The sequence below is a fragment of the Alligator mississippiensis genome, chromosome 5 (assembly GCF_030867095.1).
Source record: "Alligator mississippiensis isolate rAllMis1 chromosome 5, rAllMis1, whole genome shotgun sequence".
NCBI classification, from domain to species: Eukaryota; Metazoa; Chordata; order Crocodylia; family Alligatoridae; genus Alligator; species Alligator mississippiensis.
In genome coordinates, this window is record NC_081828.1 from 136,402,439 (window position 1) to 136,422,324 (window position 19,886).

The 19,886-nt window shown below is 42.5% G+C and overlaps 1 long non-coding RNA gene across 1 annotated transcript; it reads left to right on the plus strand.

Annotated features, from left to right (window-relative positions):
* The first annotated feature begins 8,823 nt into the window (after nucleotides 1-8,823).
* Nucleotides 8,824-19,671, plus strand: LOC132250885 (uncharacterized). Its single transcript, XR_009462561.1, has 3 exons — nucleotides 8,824-10,330; nucleotides 17,654-18,112; nucleotides 19,146-19,671. It is a non-coding gene; the product is annotated as an uncharacterized LOC132250885 (long non-coding RNA).
* Nucleotides 19,672-19,886: the final 215 nt, after the last annotated feature.

Genomic DNA, 19,886 nt, shown 5'->3' on the forward strand with positions numbered 1-19,886 from the left:
GAGGGAGAAACCTGAGCCCAGTGTAGTGGGGCCAGGCACAGCAGCAGCCACCTGAGCCCCACAGGGTGGAAGATCCCAGTGCAGGGGGCCAGGCACAGCGGCATCCACCTGACCCCCACTGAGTGAAAGACCCCAGAGGCCCAGTGAGGGTGAAGTGGCCCAGTTGAGAGTGGTAAAGATGAGTGGCCCTAGTGAGGGGCAGAGCCACTGACTTGGGGAAATAGATATATTGGAATTTTCCAATATGGAAATACTGGATATGACATAGAAACAGCTGCGAGGCATGGGACATGTGTAAGGGAAGGTCAAAGCATGTACTTAGCCCCTTGTTATCAAGAGGTCAAACAATGGGCAGCCTCCTGCCTTAGAAATAACATTCATATTATTTTCATCAAGGCGCGGCAGAAGAGTGAGGTAGTGGTCTAGCCCAGAACAGGTGGGTGGCTGGCACTGAGACCTGGCCCTGCAAGGCCAAGCTGTTATAGGAGGGTATACTCCTGTATATTATACTCCACACTTCATTCACTGGACATACCTATTTTATGGTCTTCAAATTCCTAATTTATGTATCCATAGAAAATATTTTGCCAGCAAAATAGTCAACTTTCAAATGAATTATAGAAGACTCTGATTTCATTTTCCTGGTATGTAAATGAGTACTTGGTTGGCAACTTAAGGGGGCTGCCTAATGAGCAGTAGACCAGAATGAGGGTAGGGGGAGAATTAGTGATGGACATCTAGTCATGGTCTTCACATGGTCCCAGAATAAGTATATATTTAGCAGTGTTGGGGAAAAGAGTCAGCAGTGAAACTTAGCTGTGATGATGCCTACACTGTTATCACTACTAGTCATCAGAATTAAGCCTAATGAGATGACTATGACCTGACGCTGACCTGTTTCTGCCTGAAGGCCTGGGATGAGACAGCAGTGTACTAGTGAGCATAAAGATGGTTATCCCAATAACTTAAAGAGCTTAAAAGGCTTTTTTCCAAGTTAAGATCTGGGTCCTATAAAAAATGATACATTCTAGAAATGTTGGTACAGTGAACCTGTACATACCACCTCAATTCAATCCCCCAAGGTACATGATGTGCTGCATCTGAGAGAATGTTATTTCCCCATCTCCCAACCCAACATGCTCCCTGGACCCGAGCAAAGTGAGGTTATTTTCTATTGCCCCTTTGCCTGGATAGGTATTTTCAATAGAGAGAGGAGATAACAAGCCAAATGTAGAAACAAGAGGGGAGTCCATCTCAAATCCCATGAAGTAGCTTCCTGCTTCCAGTAAACCGCATGCAAATGCCAGCAATGATCACTTGTTTACTTACTTCCCTTCAGCAAGGCCATTTTCATCCCAAATCTGGGACTAGCAAAAATGGAGGAACTTGTGCAGGCCAGGAACAATCCGGGCCCTTTTTCACGCCGCACGGGCTGTGGCCAGCAGCCTGGGCACGCTGGGTCAGAGAAAACAGGCGACACGCTAGAATTAGGCACGGACTCATAATGGTTGATTCAGGATTGTTTACTTACACCGAAGATGGTCGCGGTGTAGGCTGGACAGTTTCCCAAGCAAAGCTCCGCTTAAATCCTCGTTTGAGGACTCCGACAGTACTCGGATCACTCCCACGGAGTTGTCGAGGCTCCGTGGATCCTTTTGCACGCAGGGAAGAGGGATACGTCGAGGATTGCGCTCGGTGACGGGGAGAGGCTAGAGGCTGATCAGACCCCTGTTGCCTGCTTGAAATACTCTGGGTCCAATAGGCTCCGCAGCGCTTAGAGATCTTCACAGGACGTGAAGTCTCCTCCTCCTGGTGTTCGTGGAGTTCTCCAACTTGGGTGGAAACCACTCAAGCCTCTTATACAGCTAGCAAGCCAATCGCTAGCCGCCACACGTGAATAATTTAACGCAAGCCAATAATGGGGCTCGAATTAGAATACAAATGGCGGGAACTCCTTGCAACGTGCATTTATCAGCTGCAAAGAAGAAATGCACACTGCAAAGAAAGCTACAAATTGGTGGGAAAATAATTCAGTGGTGCCAAAGCACACACAAAACAAAAATAACACCCTTGGGTTATGACAGAACTCACCATGGTTCTTACAGGAAGAGAGAACCCTACCAGCCACTCCTGCCAGCCCCAGGGAGGAACCCAAGCACCAGCTTCAATAAAGTTTATTCTTCAACATGAAAGAATATGCTACAAGCACATCATCAGCCTGCCAGTTGTTCATACTAGTGGAACTGAACATCTTGCCAGAAGCACATCAACCCAAGAGAGTTAATTTGCAAGCTTCTAAGAGGGTACCTATTTCTTTTTTTTAAAGGACTCGGCTGTCTTCTTTGAATCAGTTCCATTTAAGTTCTCCAGTAGAGAGATATAACAAGCCTGCCCTGCTACCCAAGTATCCTTTTTTTTTTTTTTTTTTTTGCAACTGGTCTGATATCGCAAGGGTACCATCTCCATTTTCCCTCCTGAGTCCCTCAAATATACCACCACAGGGTAGCTCAATGCCAGCATCACCCCTACCTGAGGTAGTTTATTTTAAACAATGCCAACAGTGCTTCAGATCCCAACATAGTATGCCACTGCCACTAATACCCCAATCCCTGGGGTATCTTTATGTTATCTTCAAACATTGCCTTCACTCCCCTTTGGCAATCAGCAACCCCAGCCCTTCTCATCAGCAACTCCTTACAGGGAAAAGTTAGTAAAATGTAAGGCAAGGGGAGACATCTCACATTCCCCACATGCATTTGTTAACTCTGGTTTGCTGTTTGCAGTTTAGTCAACCTAGGTTTCTTTACTGAGATCACTGAGAGCAGTAGCTGTCCCTTCATGGTATTGTCAGGTTTAAGAGCTTTTTTAGCCTGCAGCAACTGTCAGCTCTTACAATTTCTCGTCCACCACAACACACCTTTATTGTCATTCCTTTAATGGAAGAAGGGGCTCAGTGCAATCCATGGACCAACTATAGACAACTTACCATGGCCCTGGCCCTACAGTTTGGGAATCACTCAGGTGTAAAATGAATGAGGCAAGGGAAAGTCAGTATGTTAATGGTTGTCTTCACTGGGACCAAAATGCTATTTATTCCTTTATGCAGTTTCTGTATATATGCAAACTGTATATACAAGATTTTGATAATATAACATGTATCCACAAACTAGTTACTAGGAAGCAGTCTAGTGTGGCAACAGACTAGTACTGATCTGATATGTCTTTTATTCAAGAATTACAACAAGCACTTGCAGAGGAAATGAATCCCATGATCTTAGAGGCATTCCTAACATCCCTCTGAACCTATTGCTTTTTATTACAATGAGGTAGTGCTCAAAAGCTTTAGTGAGGATCAGTGCCCCATTGTGCTACCTGCGGTAGAAATACATAACTGCCCCAAAGAGCTTTCAGTCTAGTAAGACAGAAGGAGTAGGGGCAGGGTGCTACCTCCATGATTTTTTTTCACCATTGCTAACTCTTATTATATATGTAACACAGTTAATTGTGATTGCTTCCTTTGATTTTATGTTAGTGATTTGATTCCTTTTGGTAATTATTCCATTACCTACATGCAATAGATAATTGTGTGGGACTACCAGTGCAACTCAGCTTTAATGTCCTCAGCTTATAAAGTTGAACTGAACACTTTAATGACTAAAGGGCTGGTACCGTTTGAAATTGATGACAATGTATGGTGAAATCTCCTAAATAATGTGAGATGCCCTTTTGGCTGGAAAGGGCTAGATGAACCTCTGGTTGATAAGTTGTTAAATTGCATCCTATGGCTGACTGCTTGTCTTGGGAAAGTACAGAATGATAAGTGCACAAATTATCATTACTGCATAGAGTGAATCTATTTCCAAAGGAGATGATCTGATAAAATTGAAGTTATTTATCATTATTCAAAACAGTACTTTTGCACTACTTCACAGCGAACAGAACCTGACCTTACAATTACTTTCTAAAAAAGTACCATATCCTAACTTAAAGGTTTTATAGTTGTATTAAATGATGGATTTTTCTTCCAAGGACAAAATAGATTATAATATTGGAATTGCCATATTTTCAGAATTATCTCCCCCCTGCACTCCAGAAAGTTTTATTTTTATTTCTTTTACTTCTTCATCAATGTTGGCTCTTTTTTAAAACAAACATGTTTTCAATCACTATCAGAAAACAAACTGGTAGGTGTAATGGTAGCTATTAGAACAATTGCTTTGCATAACCCTATTGCATTAAAGAAAAAGATCTTGATGAAAATGATCATTAACATAATGGGGTCAAATAAAAGTGATTATTCTAATTGGTGTTTAGCTTAGACTATATCTGCTTCTTTCCCAGGCCTAAGAACGACCATTTTGTGGCCAAAAGTTTGTCTGATATCTCTTCCAAATATACAGCTGGTCCAAATAGAAATATTACCCAAAAAATATTGCCTCTCATGATTTGCTGTCATATTGGTCTTTACTTGCAAGCATGTCAGATATTTGTAGTAATATTGTTTTCATAAAGTTTAAGGTCTGAAGGTATCATTAACTCATTCTGTCCTTCCCTCAGGCCTCCCCTACAATGCAGGCCAGCTAATTTCACCCACTTACCCTTGCACAGTGCATAACAACTTGCATTTGTCTATGTCTTTCAGATAACATCCAATCTCTATTTAAAGACTGCAAGAGATGGCGAATCCACTATCCTCCTCAGCACTTTGGTCCAGTGGTGTAATCATCTTCCTTGTTAAAAAAAATGTACCTTTGTTTAGATCTGTAGGACAGAAAGGGAGGGGGAGAGGGGGAAAAGGGGACTAGCAGCAGCATTCACCCCCTCAGCGCCGGAGTTATGGGAAAACAAGTCCTCATGCCAGACCTTGCCCTGACAGGAGCACACATTGATTATTTAGTGAGTTCAGAGCTCACTGTGCATGCCAGCCACAGCCAAAGTGTACCTCCCTTGCCCCATTCCTGGATCCACTACTGTGTCGGTCATACCACCCAGAACACAGGATTGTGTTTTTCCCCAAATCTATTTTGTTCTATCACTGCAGAGAAAGACATTTCTGCTTGTGTACTAGTGGTTGTGCTTGGTGAAACTAGAAGCCAGGGGCCTATCTTTGTAAAATTTTTCACATACTACACTGCAGGAGCTGAAAGGCTGTTGCAAATGTGTTTCCTCTGGTATTTTTCTTTCAGTCTCTCTTTTATTTTTTAAAGCAAATTTAGGGCCCATAAAAGTTTGACAGCCTTTGAGACTGCTGATCCACCAAACAGGTAAAGCACAGGTGTGTGTTTATTTACAGTGTGCTTGCTCAATGAGACACACTTAAAAAGAAGAGGTGGAATTAAAGATCAATTGAAGAATAACAAAATATGCTCTTTAAAGCTGCATACTTGCCAGCAAAAAATATTTTAAAACCAGAATGCAGTAATACTTTAAAACTGGGTTCTTACTAGACTCCTCTAACAGTCCTGCCAGGAGCCATCGATATGTATATATAAAGGGCTTAGTTCATCTGCCTGGGTGTCTGTCTGTCTGTAATGTTCTTGGGGGGCATGACTCTCAGTGGGGTGTGGCTGCAGCCAGTGGTGTGTCAGGAATGCCTGTCAAGGAGTGGGCCAGGTGGACACAGAGTGGGGGGAATGGCGGGGGGGGGGGTGGCGCGGGGCTGGACGCAGAGTGGGATGGGGATGGTGCAGGGCCGGACACAGGGTGGGGGGGGCTGAGGCCAGATGCAGAGTGGTGACAGTGTGGGGTGGCTGGTGCTGGCAGCGGCCACTGTGTGCAAGCTTCCCTCCCACCTGCTCCTGGGAGGTGGCGGTAGCACGGGGTGGTGGGTGGCAATGTTCTGTCCCTGCCCAGCCCCCCCAGTCATTCTTGACAGGCAGTTCACTAGTTTTTCTAGCATTCTTTTAAATTCTTCCTGATTAAGCATTCCCCATGGGAAATTCAATACCACTATAACTGCCACAGGCTTTGATGGAGTTGTGCCCATTTACACAACAGTTGAATTTGCTCTGCTGGCTTCAATGGGAGTTGCATTCAGATTACATTGAGTGGAATATGGCCTTATTAGAACATCTGTTTTCAGCCTCCACTGAAAAAGGAAAAGTCCAGCATATAATAGAATGTTAACAGACCATATACATCCCTTTACATAAACAGTCTCCACTCCTTTAACTTCTAAGAGACATTAGAGTGCTAAAAACTACCTGGAATGCACCATACAGGATTAGACCTGCACATTTCAACACTTCCTTTCTTATGCAAAGTGTAATCCCAACTTGTGCCAAGCATTCTAACTCTCACTGACATCACTGGGAAAAGGGGAGATGGTACAGCAGCTTTGAGTTTTGGGGGTGAAATATGCTGCCTGTTAAGCTAAAATGTTTTGTGGTGATATCTGTGTATCCACAAGTTTGTCATCTGGAAGGTTTTGTGACAGAGAGAACATTGAGACATTAACATATGATTACAGTGTCTGCTTGGGATAAGAGAGACATGGCTTCAGGCAGAGCAAGGACTTGCACCTAAATCACCTATCCTAGGCCAGTACGGTAATCCTCTAACTGCCACAGCACACCGTCATTCCATTTTTTGCAAGATTGTTGCAGAAAGTTATTTTCTTGCAAATACACAATGAAAACAAAATTGAAGATGTCAAATATTGCCACAATAGAATTACTGACCTCTAGTCAACTCCAGTGAGAGAGCAGTTAGAGCAGGGGTGGGCAAAATATAGCCTACAGGCTGCATTTGGCCCACTAGGCCATTCTGTCCAGCCTGTGGGGCACCTAAAAAGTTTAGAAAAATTAATATTTATCTGCTCCTAGCTGCCTGTCAAAGATGACAGGAACCAGAAGCAGTAGTACCCGGGGGAAGCTGGCAGGACTCAGAAGGAAGGCCAGCCCTGCCCTGCCCCACCAGCTCCCTCCCACCCCCACCCCCAACCAGAAACCTCTGCCTGACCTGGCTTTCACTGTTTCCCTGCATGCCTGCTCCAGCATCATGTGGCCCTGGGCTGCATCACTGGACCATGGGAGTACAGGGCCATGCCAGTACCCCAGGGCCAGAAGCAGGAGAGGGGTGTGTGTGTGTGTGTGTGTGTGTGTGTAGTGAGGGAGGCATGGTGTGTGTGTGTGTGTTCATAGGGCAAGTCCTACAAGCACACCCCAACATGCACATTTACCCACACCCCCCACACACCCCAGCCACCCTCTCCCCCACACACATCCCTCCACAAACCCCATACCCCACATAACCACACAAATACCCATATGCTCCCTCACCCTATACCCACACCCCCCCACACCCTCCCCACATACCCATACACCCACAGCCCCCCGCAAACCTATACCCATCCCCATGCCTCCCACCCCCGAATAGTATACAAGAGTAAGACTTCATTTTAAGATATTGTGCAATCACCTCTATATGCACTACACAAACACATGTAAATCAGGACAAAAATATTTTTTGAAATCAAATTAATCAATGTTATAGATGATCACTTTTTAGAAAATAATTTGGTATTTTTCTGGTTCTGAGAGGGCAAAACCCCTTCCTGAAAGTAGTATTTCCAGGGCCAAGGGGAGGGACTTCTGGCGGCAAAGGTTGGGTGTTAGAGGGTGGGAATTCTGGTCCCAAGATGGTGACCAGGGGCAGAGCACCTGTAAAGGGGTGGGACTACCCATGTGGGACTACCCATGCAGCCCTAAACAGCTTGCCAAAGCCCTCAGCCCAAAATAATTGCCTACCCCTGAGTTAGAGCATCCTGCTAAGGTTTCAGAAGTGTAAGTTTGAACCCTGTTCCTGATGTGCTAAAGTTGCTTCCAGATGACCCAGCTGGACATATCTGGCCTTTCAGTCTAGCAAGCCCAAGGCATAATCCCTTGTGAGCTGTTGACTATAGGCTAGCAACAGCTAAAGGTCAATAATCCAATTCTATAAGGCCTGTAGTATAGACCATGCTAGGCTTCAGAGACTTTTAGACTTGAGTCATTCTGGCAGCCAAAGCCTCTCTGGATCATACCTTTTATCCTGAATTTCCTGCAAGGAATCCTTCACAGATTGGAGGTTTTGAATTTCTAACTGCATTTGGAAAATACACTCAGGCCTCAGTTCTACAAAACATCTTGGCACATATCTAGCTATTTTAGCAAGTACTCAAATGCATTGTCAGCTAGGGGTGTGCAAGATGGGCCATATTTGATTTGGATTCAGATTCAGCCTCGAATCAGGGACAGTGATTCGATTCGTTGATTCAGGTCACTGTCCCTGATTTAATTCAGCTGAATCTGAAGTTTCAATGCTGATTCAGAGAATCAGTGATTCGGACATAGACACAGCTTTAAATGTTTTTTCTACATACCTCAAGGTACCAGGTGTGGCTCATGAATATTGTGATGCTGGGGCGCATGGAGCATCCCCCAGGAGTGCAGGAGGGCCCCTGCATGTTCAGCGGCGAACCCAGAAGTAGACCAGAAGTACTTCCGGTCCGCTTCCAGGTCTGCTGGGGAGCACACAGGGGAGGCCCACCGTATCCTGCCCCTGGCTCTGCGATTGGCCACAGAGGGACCTTGGGTGGCCGCCCAGACCCAGGAGGCACCAGTTGCTGAGCCATGGCGGCATGGAGGGCCCCCAGCGGACCCAGAAGTGGACTGGAAGTGCTCTGGTCCACTTCTGGGTCTGCTGACGAGTACACTGGGGAGCCCCCTGCACTCCTGTGGGGCTCCATGCCCCCAGCATTACAGCATTCACAAGCTGCCTGCTACCTTGAGGTATGTGGAAAAAACATTTAAAGCTGTGTCTATGTCCAAATCTCCAAATCTTTCCAAATCTCTCCAAATCAATTTGGAAGGTTCCGATTCAATTCGGAGAGATTAAAGGATCTTCTGATTCAATTCGGATTCAGAGATTCGGCCACCGAATCGGGCCAAATCTCCGCCAAATCAAATCAGGGACTAAAGCTTTGCACAGCCCTACCAGCTAGGGCTGTACCTAAGCACATACATTAAGTCAGGTACTTGCTTAACTGTTTTGCTAAATTGGAGGTATAAAGCTGGAAATAAAAGGAGCCAGAGTCCTCACTACAGGATGACCCTTCCTAAGTTTAGGGAGTAGACATGTTCCTGAAAATTAAATTGTGCAGTTAAATTTATCTCCAGGCAATTGTATCATGGTTGGCTGATGTGCACAACAGAAAATCAAGAGCTTTAGTGATATAACCCATATTACAAGAATAATAGTTTCAATGCTCATGCACTACAAAAAATCCCATGCTCCATTTATGTTTCAATTCCCCTATGTCTCTCATATAGTAACCTAGGGCAATTATGAAATACAGGATACAATACCTGTTTCAATTTTGTAGGATTCCACTTTCCAGACTCCAGTGAAATAGAACATGCACTTAGTGGCCTTCTATGCCAGTAGTTCTGCCCCCCATGGGAACAGAATAAGATTTTCTTCATCTTGCCATATGAGGATCTACCATGCAGGCCTCAACTGTTTATGCAAGACTTTGCACCAATCACAACAGCAGAAAGAATGTGAAAGGTAACAGGTGCTTTTGTCATGGAAGCTGGCAACATCAGGGGATCTTAAGGAGTGCTCTAGGCTACAGTGAGTGATGGTTCAGCTATTTCATGAGGTTCAAATGGGACAAATAGTTATGAAGGACATAAATTGTATACAGGGTATTAGCCAACTAAGATGTTTGCTTTATTCATTATTCCTTCATGAAGCTTATGCGAGCTTTTGCTGAATAAACACATTGTCTTATTGACTTCCTTCAATGCCCTCCTTTCCCATGGTATAATTGTTAACTTGCAAGGTCCTGGGGGTATGTCTTGTTAGCTGTATTGAAAGGTGTATAAAATACTCCTGAGGACTGTAAGTTACAATTACTGTTAATATGGTAATATTCAGCTTATGTTACCACAGAATATACACATCACTTGAATCCCTTTCTCATACTCCATTATTCAGCTCTGTATTTTATCTGAGATGGTTGATAAATAGCATGTAGATAATGAAGATGTCTTACTGTAGAAGAAAATCCTGAGGGTACTTAACATTGTGATGAACAGAAGTATAAGTGGATTATAACAACAGCATGAAAAAAGACTAGGTTTCATACTAGAAAAAGATGTTGAAAATGCAAGAAAAATTGTAAATTAATTTACCAGTCACAAATATTTTAAATGCTTTTTTATATCTATTAATCCTTAATGGTATTCAGAGTTGAGACGAAAATCTTGTACCCAGACAAGACTGTACCCACCTGGACTGTGAAGAAGTCTGGAACTGAAAGCTACAACCTTACTCAAGTTTGAAGGTTTGGGATAGTCTGGACATGCACCAAATTTCCCAGAGATTTTTCTGAATTATTCAAACCTGCTCCTAAAATCTCTGAACTATTCAAAACTGCTTACTGAAATCTCATACTCACAAGTCTTATTTTGAGAGATACATTACTTAAGATGGTATTCCCTTGCATGTAAAATGCCAACACATACCTTTTCCCCAAAGAATATCTTCTAGAAATTTGAGTGCCTATTATATATGAAAATATGGTAAGAGCAGTTTCTGCTGCTCTGGATGCAATTTAAAGCAATCTGCAGAGAGCAGAACAATGAGCAAGCTCAGCTCCCTAGGTACTGTTGCTCAGTTTCTTACTATTTCTTTTTATCTTCATTCTGCCTTTCAAAAATAAAAAGTGTATTATATTCCATGGCTTGATGTATGTGAGAAAATACAATACTTTTGAGCAATTCAGTAGCACCTTGTGAATCTTTATCACAATGCCATATGATTCCCATTTCCAGTGCTGGCTAAAACCAGAAATTTCAGTAGAGGCATGGGGTGGGGGGCAGAGGGCATCAATTGAAAAGTGCATGTTTCAGACGGCGGGAACAGAACTCCAGGTTTATAAACCACAATGAAATGAGAGAAAATGTTTGAATTTTGGGTGCAAGCTTTTTTTCTTTTTTTTTCAATCAGAAATGGCTTCTTTAATTTTACTAATTACAATCTTGGGCTTAACTTTGACACCCCTCCTTTAAAACATGGTTAGACAAGACCATGTTTTGCCCCATCCCCTTCATAAAATAGTCTAGTGGTTGGAGCACTCATCTAGGATGTGGGGAACAGGTTTAAGGTAACTGTAAGAAATTCAAATCTGACTCTGTAGCCTACTGCTGAAGGCATTCACTAGGGTTGGGAGGGGTACCTGGATTTTGGTGTCTAGTATTTGTCCAAAGACTTGCAAGCAAAACTAAGGACTTCCCCTTCCCAGGTGAGTGCCCTAACCACTGAGATGCAGTCGGACTCCTGCTTGTACTCTCTCCCTGGCCAAAGAATCCTGACTTATTTTCTTTACAGTGGCACCAGATGCCCTCCTTCATGAGATAATACCAATAAGCTGGTCATTAGGGTGACTGCCTATGATGATTAAAATGTACATTTCTCACCTATCACGAAGGGGCACCTTGAAACTTTGGTCTCCCAATTCCAGGCAAAATATTTTAATCAGTAGACTGTTATATTAAAAGGAGGTGGAGGTGGGACAGCATCACCACTACTTGCTTTGCCTTCTGTATTTTAAAAGACAGGGGTGCTTTCTGCTTAGAAAGGAAAGCATACAAATGCCTACTTTCAGGAGAAGGCTGTGGATCCCCACACAGACAGAAGCTACAAGTAAAGTGGCTGAAGGATGGGTTTTAAGATATGTCTGAGGGCTCCCTGTTGGCTGCTCAGGAGGTTCCAGACTTAGTATCTGGCCACTCTCTCCCATGCCATGCACTATTTAAAGAGCTAAGGTGACTACGACATTGTCTTAGAGTCCACTCAGGTGTAGAAATGCCTGGCTTTCAGGCACTTAAGTTCTCTAGTGAATCTGACCCTAATTAAATGCAGCAGGAAAATGGCCAAGGATGCTTGTTTTTTATTTTTAATATTCTCATTAAAATATTTGGTCCACTGAAATCCTCTGCAACCACTAGAGAATTATCTAAAGTATCTGACATTGGGGAGAAAAGGTATAGTCTATCAACCGTGTTGCCCCATATGGTGGTACATCCTGCCAAGCTTCTGGAATGCTACCAGCTGCTCTTTAAGAAAGCTGATGCCATCAGCTGTGAAACAGAAGCCACAGTGGAGCAGAGCAGCAGAGCAGTTAAAGCAGAATTGGTGAAAGCATTATAAATCCTGGCCTGGAGCACTTAATGGCATGGCCCAAGGGTCAGCTCTAAACCCAGCAGAAGACCAAGGAAGCCGTTCCAGTGACTTCAGTGAGCTTTAGAACAGAACTCAAGGACCAGATTCAGGAAAGCACTTAATCACATGGCTAATCCTATTGAAGTCAATGGCATTTAATCACTGCTTAAGTTTTACTGTGTGCTTAAGTGATTCCCCAAATTTTAACCTGAATGCAGAACTCCCCTTGGCTGCCACTTTTTAGAGTTCCTGGTTGATCTGGTGCAATTCAAGTCTGAGTAGTCTGTGATAACTGGGCATCATGTCCATAGGGCAGTGCAAGTTGTCTGCCCATATATAAATTATTTTACCAAAAAAAATTAAATCCTTTATGTTATTTATAAATTTCAGAGCTTCAAACAATATCATTTCACAGCTGATTTCAGGTTTTTTGTTTTGCCAACCAAAAAAATCATCAAAAAGGCAACCACCAAGAAAGTAACTTAGAGATTCTGATCACACAGACCTTTACTTACTCATCTGTAACTCTACTGTCTTGATGCCCTTGTCAGGGATCAGGCCATACAATATTGCAGGTGGTGTCAGTCTGTAAAGTGGATCATCAGTCCTTATGTGACAAACTGTGATAACTGGATTGTTTGGGGATGTGAGGGAAAATAACTAGTGTATACACATCTAAGAAGAGAATTAAAGACAAGTCTGTATTTCAGTTAATAGCGTTATATAAAAATGCAAAGTGGCTAATGATAAGAAAAGGAAGTTCCATTTGTCAGGACCCAGGGCAGCCGGCCAGCAGCTTTTTCTGACTCCCACCCGGGCAGATAAGGGTCCGGGGCCTTAGAAGGCCATCAGGCGGGTATTTGTGACGCTTGGAGTGGAATTAATTAGGCGGATGCTTATCAGTTGTAAAGCAAGATTATTTATTTACGCTGTTAAGGTGGTGAATAGCGGAGGTCAGAGATATTTGGTTAGTTACAGTTTAAGGTTCGAAGGTTGTATGTCGGTCTGTATAAGAGTTCGTTGATTGGGCAGATAAACGGAGAAAAAATCGAGCCGGCAGGTCGTTGATTTATGTTTGATAAGGTCAAGACGGGGGAGACTGACAAGCGATCAATTTGTTAGTTATTCTCACACATACGTTTAGAGGGTTTTTTAGGTGTGTGCGCGGAGGTCTCCCATTCTTCACGGAAGTGAAGACGGGTTTTATTTGTGTAATAGCCAATTGTTTTTCGCTACGTCATAAATTTAATTAGAATCGCCAATTATCTAGCGGTTTTTGTTAGGGTGTTATCATAGGGTTATTTTTTGGGTTTTTTGACCAGTTATAATGATTTATGTATAGCACAGAAGGCTAAGTTTTATTTTTGTTAGTGGCGCAGCAATAAATTTTTTTTTGACATGCGCAGAAAAAAGCGGTTATTATTATTATTGTTAACCCTTAGTTAACCTAGTGTAGAAAAAACTGTTTTAAATGTTTATTATTTGTTTGTGACATGGGCACTACTTAATTTGGTTGTGACGTGTCCCCTTGCCCATGGCATATTAAGTAATATTATGTTTATGTATAGACCATTTTGTTTATCATTGTTAGTGTTTGGCAAGCGGGTATATATAAAAGCAAAAAGCGTGGTTAACTTTGTTTTGAGATATTGTAAAATCTAATAGTTAAAACACACAAATGTAATAATGGCTATTATGATCTATGGTAAACATAAGATAATCAAAGACGCCAACACTTGAATTAATTAAACGCAGTAAACTGTAACCCTTGATTTTATATAATTTTTTTTAATTTGATTTTTTAAGGTAATTGAGAGTGCGGTATTAGATTAATGCCCCCTATACGGAGGGTTTTTTAAATTGTGGCTTATTATATTTGAGTTAAATTGTAGCTTTGAAAATATTAATTTTTCGTGTTATTATTAGCGGCCTTTTTTATTTTATTTATTGTTATTTTTTTTAAACCATTTTTTTTTTTAATGTATAGGTTTTTTTAGAACCTTGACTATTTGCCCCCTTCCATCATCATCTCCCTCATCTCTTTTTTTACGTTCCCTTAATTAATGCTTTTGTTTATATCCGACCTTTCTGTGACATTTTCCAAACCTTTAGACTATTAATGTTGGGGTTTTTTAATAATTTAGAGTTTTTTATTTAAAACATTATGATTTGGCTTTACTGTGTAAAGTTTTGAAAAGGCTTTAAAACAAAATAAAACAAGTATGTATAAGATTATTAATAGGAAAAGAAAAACCATAAAATGAGTTGTTAGTTATGTTTTTGGCCTAAAATGACAGAAGGTTTAGGACTGAGTTGGAGGTTTTGAAGTTAGCTCTGTTTGCCGAGGAACCTGTTGGTAACAGCAGGAATAGAGCGACGACCCTGCTTGTGACATATCAGTAGGCGGTCATTGTGTTGTTGACTCAGGTGTGTTGTAGGTTGGTGTTTGGTGATTTTTGTGATCGGGCAGTTATAGGTTGTCTTTTTGTTATCGCTGGGCCTGTAAGGGGATAAAACAAACAAACAGACAAACAAACAAAGAAAACTAAAAAACAATTAAATTGTTTTTTGTATATTTATGAGCATAATGTTGTAGTGGTTGGAATAGTTTATCAATGTCCCCTTCGAGTAGTTGTTTGTTGGGGCAGGCTGCGGTGTTATCCAGAGTGCGCTGTTAGGCATGGGTGTTTTCAGGGCCCGGACCGGTTGGCAGTATCCGTCGAGGTTGGTAGCCTAGTATATGTGCCAGTTGTAGTTGTTTTGTATCTCCTAGGACGTGTAGCCGTTGTTTGGTAAGCGTGAAGTAGTTTAGGAGGAACCCAAACATGGCTCTTTCCTCTGGTGTTCTCTGGGGTGGCAGTTTTGATTTCTTTCGTGAGTTGAATTGGGAATGTTTTGGCCCTTGGTATTCGACTGGATATGCAGTAAGGTGGCTTGATATGTCGGCTGGGTTTGTAGCTATTGACTTTATAAGGGCTTGTAGTTGTGGAAGTTGACTTAAAAGATTTTTTGTTGGCTGAGTAATGAGCAGGTTGAGGAGAAGGCGAAGGGTGATGATGTCCTCTTTTTTATAAATCTCTATGTATGTTTTGATGATATCAAGGGTGGTGGTGGTGGTTGCACCCTCTGGGTTGGTTATTTGTTTGGTTATTGTTATAGGATGAGAGGCAGCTGTAGTTGTTATTGTGTTTGGTGGGAGGATCGGATTCTCGCTCGTTGCCCCCTCCCTGTGGTACGGAGGTGGGGCCATTGGGAGTGACGTTATCTCAGGGGGCGGGCTTGTTGCGTGGAGTTCCACCTGTTTTTTTGTGGCTCTGCCGTTCTTTTTTAGGTCCTCCGGGCAGCTCATATTTTGTTTGGTGCCATTTTTTGGTGGCAACAGAGGATTTTGGCACGCTGTCATCTCCGCAGCAGCTTTGCTGACTGTAGCTAGCTGGGTTTTTAAGTTTGTATTTTTATGCAGTAGGAGTGACACTGCACAGATCGGCACGTTAATTATCTTTTTTTTGTCCCACTTGGAGCCTCCCCACTCCTTTCCAACTCCCTCCTCTCCTCTCAGCGAGAAGTAGCCGCTGACACACCCTGTTTTCGCTCCGCTCGCTTGGTGATAAGCGATGTGGGCCCATAATTTATCTGTATTATTTACGTGGCGCCCCCCACTACACCAGGAGCAGTTTTTAATTAATTTCCACTCCATCACATTTCCCCTTAATCCTGTTCGTGACGCCATGTTGGGACCCAGGGCAGCCGGCCAGCAGCTTTCCCTGACTCCCACCTGGGCAGATAAGGGTCCGGGGCCTTAGAAGGCCATCAGGCGGGTATTTGTGACGCTTGGAGTGGAATTAATTAGGCGGACGCTTATCAGTTGTAAAGCAAGATTATTTATTTACGCTGTTAAGGTGGTGAATAGCGGAGGTCAGAGATATTTGGTTAGTTACAGTTTAAGGTTCGAAGGTTGTATGTCAGTCTGTATAAGAGTTCGTTGATTGGGCAGATAAACGGAGAAAAAATCGAGCCGACAGGTCGTTGATTTATGTTTGATAAGGTCAAGACGGGGGAGACTGACAAGCGATCAATTTGTTAGTTATTCTCACACATACGTTTAGAGGGTTTTTTAGGTGTGTGTGCGGAGGTCTCCCATTCTTCACGGAAGTAAAGACGGGTTTTATTTGTGTAATAGCCAATTGTTTTTCGCTACGTCATAAATTTAATTAGAATCGCCAGTTATCTAGCGGTTTTTGTTAGGGTGTTATCATAGGGTTATTTTTTGGTTTTTTTGACCAGTTATAATGATTTATGTATAGCACAGAAGGCTAAGTTTTATTTTTGTTAGTGGCGCAGCAATAAATTTTTTTTTGACATGCGCAGAAAAAAGCGGTTATTATTATTATTGTTAACCCTTAGGTTAACCTAGTGTAGAAAAAACTGTTTTAAATGGTTATTATTTGTTTGTGACATGGGCACTACTTAATTTGGTTGTGACACCATTAAGCCACATGCTTGATGCAAAAGGGAACCATTGACCCCTTGAAGGATATTTGCTGGAAATGGTCGGGCAGGAGAAACAGGTGCAGAAATAAAAGCCGAACGATTGATCACATTAAACCTCCCCAATCTGCAGTTTGAGTGAATATGAGCACCAGATAGGCATGAAGGCTAACTTGGCTGTACATTTTTTTAAAGGCTGTTTCTTTTTATTCCTTCCTCTATCTGTCTGTCTGTCTCTCTCTTTCTATCTCTCACACATACACACACACACACACACATACACAGACATAGGCACACACACATGCAAAGAAAACAAAAGATAACCGGATTATTTCTGATCAAATCAGGCAATTCATTATCCCATTTGGGATACATCTCCATGTATTTATAGATTTAAAAGTTTATTTGGGATGAGGTGTGGTGAGGGAAGGAAAGGGAAGGGTCACACTAAAAGTTCAGCTATATTAAAAGAAAGGGAAAAGCAAAGGGGCTGAGGGGAAGGGGAGCCCTTTTTGTCTGATAATGAGCCATCCTCATTACAAGATTAGCTGCCAGAATGAACAACACCCTCTTAATAATGCACACATCACTATGACAACCACAGAGTTTGATACCCAAGGACAACTTTAGTGTACTATAATGTTTAGTTATTTAAAAATTACTATTTATAGTCATTAGACTTAGTTTTATCACCACCACCCTTTCTTTTTCTTCTCATTTGCAAAGCAGGATTTGCCAAAGGGTTAAAGTATCTCTCTCAAGGTTGGTAAACTGCTGTCAAATATCAGCATCATAATATGCTGATACAATTATTCCAATATACTATATATAATTAGTAAAGCTAAGCCTGGCCTATATTAATACCATGATTAATTATGGTGAAAGCATAAACAAGGATATTAATGCTCTGAAAGTATTGGTATAGATATTTGACAGCCCATATGCTTGTCTGCAGGACCACTAGGGATTGTGTTGAATCGGGAGCTGTGTGGTGCCCTGACTGTAATGAGAAATGAGAAAACTGCTGAAAAATTGATGCCGCCTGCAGATTGCACAATCCACTGAACAGCAGGGGGTCGGCTTCTTACATCTCCCACTCTCGCTACAATATGCTAATTTCGCCACGCAGACGAGTGTAAAAGGAAAGAAGAAAAGATTTCACAAAAGGAAAAAAATGCAAATGACAACCGCAAAGATCACTGCAGAGAAATCCATGAGCTTTATATGGATTAACTGCTGGAGCTAGTGCTCGCCTGAGTTTAACCCTTTCTGTCCTAGAACCTTTGACATCTCTCCTTTGTGGTGCAGTGGAACCCTTAAGACTTCTTTGTGGGGGAAGAGGAAAGCAAGGGCAGTGGGAAACTGGAAGGAGGGAATAGTTTTTCATGACAGCACTCCCTTCGTTTTAACATTGGTGAGTGGCTGTTTGGAGGTAGTGGGGAAGAAAAAGTGAGGTTGGGGTTGTAAAAGGCAACCTTCCGAACATGTTGATGGGGTTAGAAGGAACACTGCTGTGACACAGCTTGGTAGGGGGAGAGTTCAACTACAATACACGGGTTGACCATTCTTAAACTAAACAAGAGATCCTCCAACCACCTTTACTGCAGGATGGTGACATTATAGTAATGCACATCTGTGTAGCTTGCTGCGTAGTGGCAAGGTTCCAGTCCTATTAATAATGCATTGCAAAATAAATACATCAACAAGAGGCTGCCTTTTTTTTTTTATTCTCCAAATTCACATGGTTCCCATTCCTGAGCCAGCTAACGAAGCAGGTAGGCTAGTTTGGTTTGGTTAATAGACTTTCTCTAGGTTAGAAATATCAGGTGCACTAACTACCTGACAGTTTCCCCGTAACATGCTTGCAACATTCCAGGCATCCACACACAAACAGGCTCCTAACAGCATTGAGGCAATCCTGCTGCTATCTGGATTAGACTAACTATGACAGAAGGTAACCCATGTCTCTATTATGCCAATCTTCACCATTGCTGTGGCAGCATGAACAAGGGCATTGGCTGCCTAACCACTACAATGGACAATGCATGTATCAAGACTAGAGCAAAATTAAGGTAATCCAGGAATCTCCTAGTGCGTGTGGATGTAGGGGCTCCTTCTATCATCTTGATTCTACTTGGGGTGCTAATGGAAGAAGTCACCTACACAAGAGCCAGCCCTCTTGCTCGTCTTCAGCCAAGGGCTCTTTCCTCCCCAACCTATGGGAGAGCTCCCTATGTTTCTCCAGAAGGACAATTAAAGCCTCAGGTCTATTCGTATAATGTGGCTTCTGTAGGCATCCACTATGTTCAAGTGTGAGTTACTTCCTTAAGATATATTAGTCATTAAAAAGATGCTTCAGGGCCTGGGTACTACAGAAATCATGTGTTTGTTTGTTGTAAATGGCTTTGAATTTAGCACTGCTGAAAAGAGCTGGGTTGTCATTTCAGGTATAAAGACTTGAAGTACCAGTTCCAGTGAATAAAAATGGGAGATGAGAAGGACCAAAAGGACTCTATCCCCACTTCAAATACATCCAAATCCTTCATCTCTTGAGAGTGCCAATGACCTTCCTTACCCAAGGTCATCTGAAGAAACTTTCAATATTTCAGCTAACCATAACACTGGTCACATGCCAGAGTGAACATAAGGCCTCTTTTGCATGTTTGTGAATCATGATAAAAACATGTTAATTTTTACTAATCTATTCACCATTCGCAGCCAGCTGCAAAGTGTTTTCTTCCCTTGCTTCATTCATTATTCCTGGTATGTGGTAGGGCTGTGTGAAGCTTCAGTCGCTGATTCGATTCGGTGGAGATTCGGTCTGATTCAGCAGCCGAATCTCTGAATACAAATCAAATAGAAGACCCATTAATCTCTCTGAATCGAATCAATTCGATTCAGAGAGATTCAACAATTAGGACATAGACCCAGCTTTATATGTTTTTTCAACATACCTCAAGGTACTAAGCGGCTCGTGAATGCTGAGATGGTGGGCCAGATGAAGTGTCCCATGGGAGCACAGGGTGGTCCGCAGCATGCTCAGTGGTGGACCCGGAAGTGGACCAGAAGCACTTCCGGTCCACTTCCAGGTCTGCCGCAGCACATGTGGGGGACCACCCCTCCACCCCCCTGCTCAGCAACTGGTACCTCCTGGGTCTTGGGGTGCACCTGGGGTCCCCCCATGGTTG